Raw genomic sequence first — 12063 nt, forward strand, 5'->3', positions numbered from 1 at the left:
ATGTTTCTTAAAGTGATGACTTTAACAAGTGATGGTGCAAGACTGTAGTATTCCTACCTTTATCGATAAGAAAATTCAAGAGATTACCTTAGCATTCCTTCCTTTACCAATTCCGAAAGTATAGTGAGTGGTGATAAATGACTTTAGCATTTCTGCCTTTACCAATCAAAGATTTCATAAAACATCGAAAAGTCCAAGAAATTATTCCGCAAAGCTTCATAAAGCATCAAAAAGTTCAGAAAGGTTATTCTGCAAAGTTCCATAAAGCACTGAAAGCCTGAGAAAGTGATTTTGTAAAGCACAGTAAAGCATCGAGAAATCTGAAGTTATTTTGCAAAGTGCAATAAAGTGTTGAGAAGCCAGAAAAGTTATTTTGCAAAGCCCAGTTATTCGAAAGTACTACAAGTTTGCTCATTTGCATAATTTAAGCAGTTCAGAAGGCCACGAAGAACCACACTCCAAAGATGCCCGAAAATATGTATATACAACTTTTATTTTCACATTTTAGGGCATCTTTGGAGTGTGGTTCTTCATGGCCTTCTGAACTGCTTAGATTTTGTTTTGGTTTAAGTGTTGAAGGCTGCTTCCCTAATCTCTTACTCATTTGCATAATTCCAATAAAATCAACAAGAGAAAGTGTAAGTTCACAGCACAAAAGCATTAAGCAAGTTGTGTTTATGCCAGTTACTTATGCACATGTGTGTGTCTATTGACCCTTCTCAGTTACGTGTTAATATGGCAGACGGATTTCGAAAACCCCAACCATTTGTACCAGAAAGTTCTAGAAAAAGTGCAAGCTCCACCGCCAGCTTAGTGCAAAACAAATGTGAGTCAGCAAAACCTAAATCTAGCTTTACTATTAACTGTCGCAACTGTGGTACAAATCATGAGTCTAAAAGAGAAAAGTCTTTAGCATATTGTCAACAATGTCACAAGTATAAAAAATTGGAACCATTTCCAAAAGTTTTGCAAATCAAAAAAGCCTCACATAGTTGTAAAGAAAGGTCGCACAAAAAAGTAAGTTGATCAAGTAGAGCCAAAAACAGTCAGCTCTCTATGTAGATGGTGTATCAGTGCTTGGGGAAAGAGTTGTTCCAGTAAACTTATTAACGAGGAGTCAAGTGTTTTGTACAGGTCGGATTAATGGAACATCCATAGAGCTCAAAGTAGACATTGGGTCAAAGTGTAATGTTAAATCAGCAGACACATTTGCAGAAGTGAGAATCAACGAACATCTCAATGTAACCAGCAGTGCCAGACTTGTTGTTATGGAGGTGAAGAAATTGAAACCGAAGGTTCAGTAATACTTTCATGCTATATGGCCAAGAAGTGTTACAACTTGTTATTCTATGTAGTCAGATGACCACTGCAGTCTTTACTGGGTCTCAAAGATTGTTTGAGAATGAATCTGCTTACTTTTACTAGAGAAGTTCTTCATGTGAGTACAGTTCCGTGTCACAAATTTTCCGAAGCCATTTACTCCGAATATACTGATGTTTTCTATGACAAATTGGCCAAACTTCCAGTTGTGTATTCCATGAAGTTAGACCCCAAGACCACTCCAGCAGTCAGGCCAGCAAGAAGAGTTCCAACAGCAATGCAAAATAAAGTTAAAGCTCAGTTAGACAAGACAGTGCAGCAAGGTGTGATTTGTCCAGTCACAGAACCAACAGAATGGGTGTCGTCTATGGTAGCTGCTCACAAATAAGGCTCAAACGAAATCAGAATTTGCACTGATCCTAGACATTTGAACAAAGCATTAAAAAGACCATATCATCCAATGCGCACAGTTGAAGAGGTTGCAGCTCTAATGCTGAATGTCACTGTATTTTCTGTTTTGGATGTAGAGAGTTCATTGTGGCAAGTGATGCTTGACCGCAAATCCTCATTTCTAACGTCATTTCTCATTTCATGGTAGTCAACACAAACTTTTTTCTGAAAATGGTACTCAGTTCACTAGCGAGTTGTTTCAGAAATTTACAAAAGAATGGGACTTTGTACTGCTTTGTTCAGCTAGACCATTGGATTGGGGATATTCAGGACTACTAGCGACGCAGTGAGTGTAAAGCAATTACTTGGAAAGTCAAAGTGTGACAATACTGATATATTCTTGAATTTGCTTAATCAGAAACATACCTCTTGATGATATTCTTGGCTCACCTGCTCAAAGACTACTTTCCAGACAAACTAGAACTACGCTACCTATTTCATCAAGTTTGTTGCAGCCTAAACCAAAGAACAGTAAACCATCACGGCTCAATTGTTTAAGAAGCGTAATATCCAGAAATCTAGTTACGACAGATCAAGCAGATTACTTTGTTTTTTGAGGGAAGGAGAGACGGTACAAATTCAGATAACAAAAGGTTTTGATTGAATAGGACAAATTACAGGTGAAAGAACTGATAAGACTGTACTCTACTGTAATTAACTGGAAACACTGTAATGAGACTGAGAATGAAAGTCGTTATCTGTTAATTACCCAAACTCATGCTGAACAGGTGCCAGTCTCTCTTTTATGGGCCAAGTCTTTTGTACTTTTCCGAAAGAACTCTCCAAGCACTTTAGTTTATTTAATAAGGCTTTATTAGATGTTTACAATATACGAATACTGTCTTCATTAATAGTGATGATAAACAATTAGTATTCAAAGTTACTGCACATTATATTCTGATTGTCCTGAACAATGCAAACTAATATGCCTTTATCTGACCTGTCTTCTGTACTCATGGGAGGCTATGCGTGCACGTATAAATTCCAGACATGTGCAACCCTAGTGCCATTTTGTAGAAGCAGCCAGAGAGTTAGCATGTATGACCGCAGTTGCTAGTTTGTATACAAGTTACTTAAGTCAAAGTCAGTAAGCCTCTACTGTGATGTGTTTGTATAGAATAAAGCTGCTTAAACAGAACCCCTGAAGACTCGTTTATTTGTGTACCAACACGAAAGTGACACGAGACAAACTGCAGGTCAGCTTTCCTGAAAGTTTATGTTTTGACTAGGTAGTATCTGATCTACTTGGGTACATCCATTGACTGAAGGATCCTTTTTTCCTTGATCCTACGTTCAAGAAAGAAAAAGGTGAGGTAAAATAGTTTGGCTTAAAGTAAACTCTGCAACCACTATGGACATTAAGGGTAATTCTCAAGTCAACGCTGCCCTTATGAAAAATGAGCTAGGGTTGACTCTTAAGTGCTTGTAACTCGGATACTCTCCTAACCAATGTGAAAGCAAGGAATATAACAGTCTTCTGTATTAAGTACCTTAAATCTGCCTGATGAGCTGCTTTAAATGGAGACTGAATAAGCTTTTCAAGCACAAAAATAAGACCCCAAGGAGGAGCCACCTGTTTTCTGGGTTGCTGACTATGCAAGACCCCTTTCAAAAATTGTTTTAATTAAGCATTGTTAGATAGGGAGAAATTTACAGGCAGACAAGAAGAAATGGATGATAAATGTGCCTTTACAGAGGCGTATGACATACCATTTGACAATAACTCACACCAATAATCAAGAACTAGTGGAATCCAGGCCAGCCAAGGATCCTGGCTCTTAGAGTGGCACCAATTAGAAAATCTGTTTTACTTACTCTTATATGACTTCTAGTAGCAGGTTTTCTTGCCTTGTCAAGTACCTGCTGCACATCCTCAAAAAACAGTCAAAACTGTATCACGAAGGCAGCTCACTGAAGCATTTTCAGACTGGGATGAATTAACTTCTCCCTGCCTTAAGTAAATCCAGTCTGCAGAGAAATATATGGTAATTTCCCTTGGCCTGACTGAAGAGATGGTAGATTGTCTTGGCTAAAAGGGGGTCACCACTACAACATCTGGAGAGTCCTTATGGATTTTTAAAAGAATTCTGGTAATCAGTGGAAAAGCATAGAGGCACATTCCTGTCTACAGGAATGAAAAGGCATCTGTCTCTTCCAGGCCTGTCTGCATGGAGTCCTGGAGCAGAATTTCTTTAGTGTGTTTTCAAATGAGGCAAACAGATCTAATTGAGGTGTTCCTCAGACAGACAGATAAATTCTTGGAAGATCCCTGAATGAAGTTTCCATGGATGGGGGTCTATCCTTGTGACTGAGCTTGTCTGCAAAAAGTTTTGCTCTTGACAGAATGTATGAAATCTTATGAGTCTGACTGAGCTGAACTGCTAGCTTCCAGGACATCACAGCCACTTGCTTGCTTATGTATCACATCACTGTTATGTTGTCTGTGCACACTTGTACAGGTCCTGGGGACCAGAGATGATTGAAGACCTTCAAAGCATTGATAACCGTTAACCTCTCCCTTACATTTATGAGTGTCTGTCTGTCTTCAGGATCCCAGAAACTGATCCCCATGGTAGATCTGAAGAGTCTGTAGCGACTGACTGATGTGAGGATGGAGGAGAGAAAGAAAATCCACATAGCTTAGGCTACTACACTGTGAACATTTGGGGACAAATGATGGTCAGCTGTGGGGAACCAAAAAAGGTAAAAATAAATAAACAAAAAAGAAAAAACCCACAAAAGGATACTTATCTGCATGCTCCATTTGCCAGGGCTGAACCAACAGCCTACAGATACAAGCACAAAACATAACAAGAACAAACTGGAGATCATGCAGAGTATGCTTTGTCAGGGAAGGATGTTGACATCATGGCTTGTTAAAGTCTGTCCTGACTACAAGGGAAACGGTACACAGTCTGATAATGTGACTGTAAAGAGGGCAGAAGTCTTAGGTGTAAGGATGACTGCAACATAAATTTATATGATGATCAGTAGATCTTTAAGGAAGGTTATTTGTGGCAGCAAACAAATGTGGTGGTGCTGCTGCAGTAGCGTTGTCGCCTCACAGTAAGACGCTGTCCTGTTCGATTCTCAGTTAGAGCGTCTTCTGTGTGGAGACATGCATGAATGGGCGTACCTTCGTTGAAGGTTGTGCGTCAGGGCCAGCAACTCGGCACGTAAAAATCTACTGCCAATCATTAGCGGACCGGAGTTCCGCTGTGGCGACCCCTAACCGGGAAAAGCCGAAAGACACAACATTTGTGGCAGCAAACAACAAGACCCGGGTTTAAACCCCAGAAATGATGTAAAAGTCTGGTCTTTTTTTTTTTTTAATAACAGTCCTTAATCCTTGCAAAGAACAATACTAACTTCATGCTAGAATAAGCAATAACAACAAGTACCATGACAAGCCCCCAAATGCAAGGGTACAGTCCTATTTGCAACACTCTAAATCCAACAGGAAAAAAAAACAAAGGGGGTCTATATCACATAGTCAAAGTTTTATAACTTCGAACATGGAATGTTCGAACCATTCCGTTCGGAGTTACAAAACATCGACTAGTGATATAAAAAAAAAATAAAAAAAAATAAGTAAAAACAAATTAAACTGTTATAAGCTGGGAGGCAGCCCCCACACCCCCCGCTACTTAAATAGACCAACTCAAAGATCACACCACATTGAAATGAATGGAAACCTCCCCTTACGGAGATTTCCATTTAAATGCTCGAACTTGTACAAGTTCGAACTTATGGTCTCGACTATATGTGTTAGGAACCCCCCAGAGGGACTGGGTGCTTGTGGCAACAGGCAAATCCTGTAAGAATAAATCAGTCTCTCTTTATATGCTTAAGCGTGTGTGTGTGTGTGTGTGTGTGTGTGTGTGTCTGTCTGTAGGGATGCAGATTATGAGTTTTATAAAGAAGGGATAACAGTTATAGTGAAATTTAGCAATTGGAAAAATCAAAAATACAAGACGAAGTATGACTAGCTGCCAAAAGTAATACATAATTAAAGCTTACTGTTATAATTGCATAGCTCCTCCATCTGAGGCACTAACTGAAGGATAAGTTGCTGAATCAGTTTCTTTGATAGACTCAAAGTACAGTTGTGTAAGAACTTACCATAACAGTAGATGTCCTACTTATCACTGTCGCAGTACTCTTTATTACTGAGATATCCTGCCAAGGATAGGCGTACATCCCGCCAGAATACAAAAATCTGACCCTCCCATGTGCCATGTTAGACATAAGTGATGCACAAGCACAAAACCTTCAGAACTAAATTGTCCAAGAAGAACAGGAGCTACAAATTAGGCACAAAAGAACATGGAATATGTGCATCAAGAAAAAGAAAATAAGTCCCCTCAGCCAGATGAGAAAAGAGAAAAAAGTAAAACAGGGAGGGATAAAATACTACAACAGTGATAAGTAGGGCATCTGCTGTTTAGCCAAGTTCTTCCACAACTGTACTTTGATCTTCCTTAATCACCATAACAATTACCTTATTTTATGTAACTTCTCATTTTCAACACTACTGAGATGTTACAATTATCATTGAGGCCAGGACTATGGAATGCATTTAATTTAATCTGCCATTCCAATTCACGGAGTTAGAGTAGCAGAGACAGAGGGCCCCCTCTAATACTCATTGGAATATGATCAATTCCCATAAAATAGAATTTATGTTCTGGAAAATTTTCTACATGTCTAGCTAGCTATGGACATAATACACTTCAACATTAACATACAGCTGGCACACATCCCTCTTTTTTAACTGAGAGGTCTTTGTGAGTTGATTTTCTCTGAGGTCAAATGGTATGGCCGTTTTTTATCTTTTTATTTTTCTTGTGATACACATATATGCATATTTCATTACTTGGACTTCATACATATATTTTTTTACTATTTTTTTTACTATTTGATGGGGTTAATAATATAACATTATTTTAAATTTAATTTTAATTTATATTTTAAACTGCCTTGATTGAAATGTAGTGTGTTTGTGGTCTTAAAGCGTTTCACGAAAAGAATCAGACAGGAAGTAGTGATGTCATTTAAACACACCTTTTTCAGGTTGTATTTTAAGGCTTGGCGCCAAATGTTTCACTTACTTAATTCTTTCTGAGGAAGCTGCTAGCTTGGATCAGCAGCGAAAACGCTTTTATTTTGAATAATAAAGTTGCGTTCATACAGTTTTTGGAAGCGTTTTTCATTCTTTTGGGTGACTTCCAGGTGGTACTATTGACTGCTACTTTCCGGCTTTGTTTTCATTCAGTTTGTCTTGCCGGATTTCATTGAGTCTTTTAGAAAATGTTTGAGTTCAAACCTAGACGAAAATGGGAGATCAAGCAGAAAACACAACAGAGATGGCTGACAAATGAGCTTTAACAGAACAGTTATGCCAGACCAGAACTGAACAACTCACACAGATAGGAAAGAACTGTACGAATCTGAACAGAAAGAGGGTCCTGATCACTGTTGTACCACCAAACAGGAAATCTCTTTTATCTGACTACATAGGATTTTCTAGTAGTGGGTTTTCTTGCCTCCTCTAGAACCTGAAGCATGCCTTCAGCAAAGTGGTGCCAGAAAGGAATCAAAACCCCATCACCCAGCGTCAATTGTAAGATGAGAAAATGAGAGTGAATAAGAGAGCCCTTGTCTTGTGTGAGGAGGTCCATCCTCTAACTTGTGATAACTGGCCCTGGCCAGGTGAAAGAGAAGAGGAAAGCAATACTCTCTGGGTCAGAAGGGAGTCACCAACAAAATTTTGGGCCTGTCTAAAATAATATTGTGCAGGATCTTTGGCAGCATAGGAAGAGGGGAAAATGCATACAGGAACATCCCTCTCCAACAGGGAGGAACGTGGTGTCTAATTTTCAAGCCAGAGGACTTGGCATTCTGGAACAGATCTTGCTGAACTACCTGTTCTGAGGGAAGGCAAAAAGATCCACCTGAGGAGTACTCCCTTCATGAACAATGTCCAGGAAAACCTCCCTGTGCAACATCCACTAATAAGGATTTATCCTGAATTCCTCAGTGTCTGTCGCTACATAATTTTCTGATAGAATACATACTGCCTGAAGAATCAACAGGTGTCAAAGTACCATGCTATCATGGCTAGCCTACAAAGGAAGTAAGGCTTTGCCCCCCATACTTGTTTATGTACCGCATATAATGGTGGTGTGGCCTGTAAGCAGTCTGGAGACCAAATATAATCCAGGGACTGAAGAGCCAAAATCAAGGCCTTTATTTCCTTGACATTAATGTGTTCAGTCATCTCCAGAGGAGACCAAACTCCCTAGATCCTGAAGCTGTTGAAGAAGCCCTCCAGGCTAGGTATGAAGCATCTGTATATAGATCCTGAGTGAAGGGAGGAACGAGAAATGGAAGGCTCACATTTAGGGATATCACACTGATCCAACAAATTCCTTCCTCACGCAAGGCAAGAGAGGAATCTGTAAGTCCAAAGGATGGCAATGTTGAAGCTAAACTGCCTTCAGATACCAGTGGAACTTCCTCATATTGAGTCTAACAAATGGAACCACAGGGATAGTGGATGCCATGAACTCCAGGGCTCTTAGAAAATCTCTTGCTGAGGTCTCTTGCAAGGGTAGAAGGTGCTGAAAAAAGGCTCTCAAAGACAGGACCTTGGGAGGATGAAGAAAAGCTGTCATATTAAGTTTGATTCTGCAACCCAAGAAAACTTGATCCTTAGAAGACATCAGAACTGACTTTTTTTAGATTTATAGTGAAACTTACACTGCAAACTGGTGTGTTGTGAACTCCCACGTCCCGCAGAACTGCCTGCTGTGAAGGAGCTTGAATGAGGAAGGCATCCAGATAAGGAAAAATATGAATGCCATGAAGCTTAAAAAAGGCTATGACACGGGCTAGATATTAGAGAACTGCAGAAGTTCTACAGGAATCCATATGAAAGAGACCACATAAAGCAGGGGAATGATAATGTGAAGAAGACACAGAGAACCATAACAATCCTGAAAACAGGATGAATAGGAATAGGAAGATAAGCATCCTTTAAATGTAGACAAAATAGAAAGGCTTGAGGTAGAAGCACTGGAAATAGAATCTGAAGAGTTAACATTTGAAAGGGGGAATTTTCAGTAAACTGTTAAAAAAGAAAAGATTTAAGATAGGTCATCAAAAACCTTCTTTCCTGGGAACCAGAAACATCCTTAAATAGAAACTCTTGCCTCTTTGGCAAAAAGAACTTGCTAAATAGTGCCATAAGACAAAACACATTGAATCATAGGTGAAACATGAGGCAACTGGCAAAGAGGCAGCTGAAGAATACCTGAAAAGGGAAGAAGGCACTTCCATACCAATCTGTAGCCCTTCTTAATTAAGAACTCACCTGTCTGTTGTAATTCTTTACCAAATGGGAAAAGACAGAGACAGTGTTTGAGAAAGAGGGATCTGGCTGAGAGGAAGAGGAAAGTATTCACATGGAAGCAGGTTTATTAAGAAAGGATGACTTTTCCCTCCTGGTGACATGACTCAGTTTCTTATGAAAAACCTTTTTAGAGGACCATTTACCATTTTGGGGCTGCGTTTGATGTCTAGGCAGAAATGGACTTGCCTCAGGTGGCTAAGTTCCTTTAGTAGTTAGGAACAGAGGAAAGGAAAATGTAGTTACAATTTTGTATAACCTAACCCTTGTCCTGGAACACCTGAAAGAGGTCTGCAATCACAGAACCAAACAAGTTCTGAGTATCCAGAGGGAAATCTAATAACTTAGCTTTGACATCCTCTGAAGGGATTTAAGTCTAAGCCAGGAATACTTCTGAATCACAGACCCTAATACAGCATCAGTAGTATCATGGCTACACCTAAATGTCTAGCTACCTGGAAGCAGAAATGAGCAAGGAAAGGGCTGAGTTCTTGTTGTCTGAATCAGGCATATCAGTGAAGATGTTCCCCAGTTTGGAAAGAAGGGAAAGTAGATATCTAGTCATTGTGTATTTGACAGATGACAGCTCTAAAGTAAAAGCTAAAGAAGCAGAAGTATATACCTTCTTACCATGGGAACCTTAAAACCTGTTTTTTTTTTTTGTTAGGAACAAGAGGTTGAGAGTCAGCAGCCTCTGAAGCTGACTTAAAGATGTCTAACAGGGCTTAGAGATCAGGAAGAACTGCAGAAGGTCTACAGGAATCCATCTGAAGGAGATCACAACACCTCTTTTGAGCATTAAAAATCTGAGAGCTTTCCCCAGTGGATGTGCAAATACCCTGCCCCATACCGACCTCCAATTGGGTCATAACAATGGAGGTGGCTGTCTGGACTGAATGGTCCGTGGTTTCCTCATTAGACACAACAAAGACATCTGTCAGAGGCTGAACAACAGAAGTCTCCATTTTCGAGGAAGGCTAAATGTGCAGCTGAGAAGATTTCAAGACCATGGCTCCTTCATCAAAAAAGCTTGTGGTGATTTTATAAAGTAGACAGAGAGACAGGAAATATGGCTGCTCAGAGTCTTAGGGAAGAAGGCCTGGCAAATAGAGCACTCTTTACGACTCTGTTCTGCATCTAAGCAAAAAAAGGCACTTACTGTGTCTGTGTCTATGAGGAATTGGCACCTACAATTACATTACCTCTTTCTAGATGACATGTACCTACAATAAAACAGAACTAAAGAAAAGAAAGAGTCTCCAATGGGCTCCCTAATGAAATGTTGGCATTCAAAATAGATGCAGAGTGCTGACAAGCTGAGAAAAAAACACAGAAAAACCGAGGAAAAGAGTGAATCTCAAAGATCTGAAGCTCCACATCGCAGAAATGAAATTCTACTATTCATGAGATCACTTCCCTGAAATTTGTACTCCATAGGTGAAAGTGAGGTGTACATGCATTCTGCAACCATCATGAACAAACTTATAGATCAGTGAATTTGTCTACTTATGTTTTATTTTTAAAATCTGCTTCCTACAATTACTTTACCCCTTTCTACATGACGCGTATCCACAATGTGCTGCTTTCCAATGCTCATACCACATATGCAGCAGACATCACTAAACATGATCACATTTAGAAAACAAATATTCCCTCCACAACTACATCAATCACAGTAAGCATGAGATGTCGCAATAGCAGCATTTCAGATACCCCTCACCAGCTTATCCCTGTCCCATCAAAATGAATACATCTACCTAAACAGACAAAAATAAGTGTATTAAGACAAAGCCAGAATAATAAACTGCACACATATTTGTGAAAGTAATCAAATGATGTCCCCTACTTGTTACAGATAGTGCTGCAGCCCTACATATTTAATCAGATTATGTCCCCTACTTGCTTACATACCAATATGAAAGTACGTTATTATCCTAGTAATGGAAGCGAAATTCGAACCGGTACAGTGTTGTGCAATCTAGATCTAGAAGACAGCAATTACTCTGCGGAATGCTTTGATTTCTCTGATTTACCATTACTAAATTCTGGCTGGGTAAAATCTGCAGTCCACTGTTGGAAGTACTGATACAGCCCGGCCATTGAAGTTAGTTACTAATCCAGACACAACAGAACATGTAGGGCATTAGCTGTAAAACTTGCATATCTGAAATCAGTATCAGGAAAGAAGGAAACCGTTAAACTCCTTTGAAAACATTGTTGCCAGGGCTTGGGTTGTAGACTCATCCTCATCTACTGAGCACCATGTAATGAGGAGTTACATTTGGAGGAATCTGTGGCACAGCAGACATTTCATTGTTTGCCATTACTTGAAAATTTCAGCTTCAAAAGGTATCATGAAAGCTTATATTCTGTATATAAATTTTACCAATTGACCTCTGGGTCTGGACCACAAACATTTTTCCCTCCAGCAAGCATCCTGAAGGCCACTCAATGTACATGGGGAAGCCCGCAACCACAGATGAAACTTTACGTATCTCCCCCCTCCCCCTCTTTCCTCTAATGCATATGCATACATAAATACAAGAAACATGTCTCTTTTCTGACTTTAATACCATAAAGCACAATTCACAGCTAAGGATAAGCAGTTCTTTGTACATTGTATTATCAAACAATGCCGTAATATGTGCTATCTTTAAGCTTCTTTCACCTAAGAATCTTTGTAAAAAATCAACAAAGAAAATCTCAAACTGCATTCTGAAACATTCAATTGAAGCATAATGCTTCTTTCTCTCACTCATCTTTCTGCCTGCATATGCTTAGATAGAAGTTCCATATCCTTTCCTAATACATTAATTATTGCAAAATAAAAACAGCAATAAACACAAATTCACTCTGTTAGGTATGCACCCAAGACTTTGTTA

The 12063-nt window shown here is 39.4% G+C and overlaps 1 protein-coding gene across 1 annotated transcript in view; it reads right to left on the minus strand.

Moving 5' to 3' along the window:
• SHPRH (SNF2 histone linker PHD RING helicase) overlaps positions 1-12063 on the minus strand; it is a 1609144-nt gene that overhangs the window by 1410442 nt on the left and 186639 nt on the right. The gene's annotated exons all lie outside the window — the stretch shown is intronic.

This window comes from Protopterus annectens, chromosome 1.part0 (assembly GCF_019279795.1).
Source record: "Protopterus annectens isolate FY-2018-M chromosome 1.part0, PAN1.0, whole genome shotgun sequence".
NCBI lineage: Eukaryota > Metazoa > Chordata > Ceratodontiformes > Protopteridae > Protopterus > Protopterus annectens.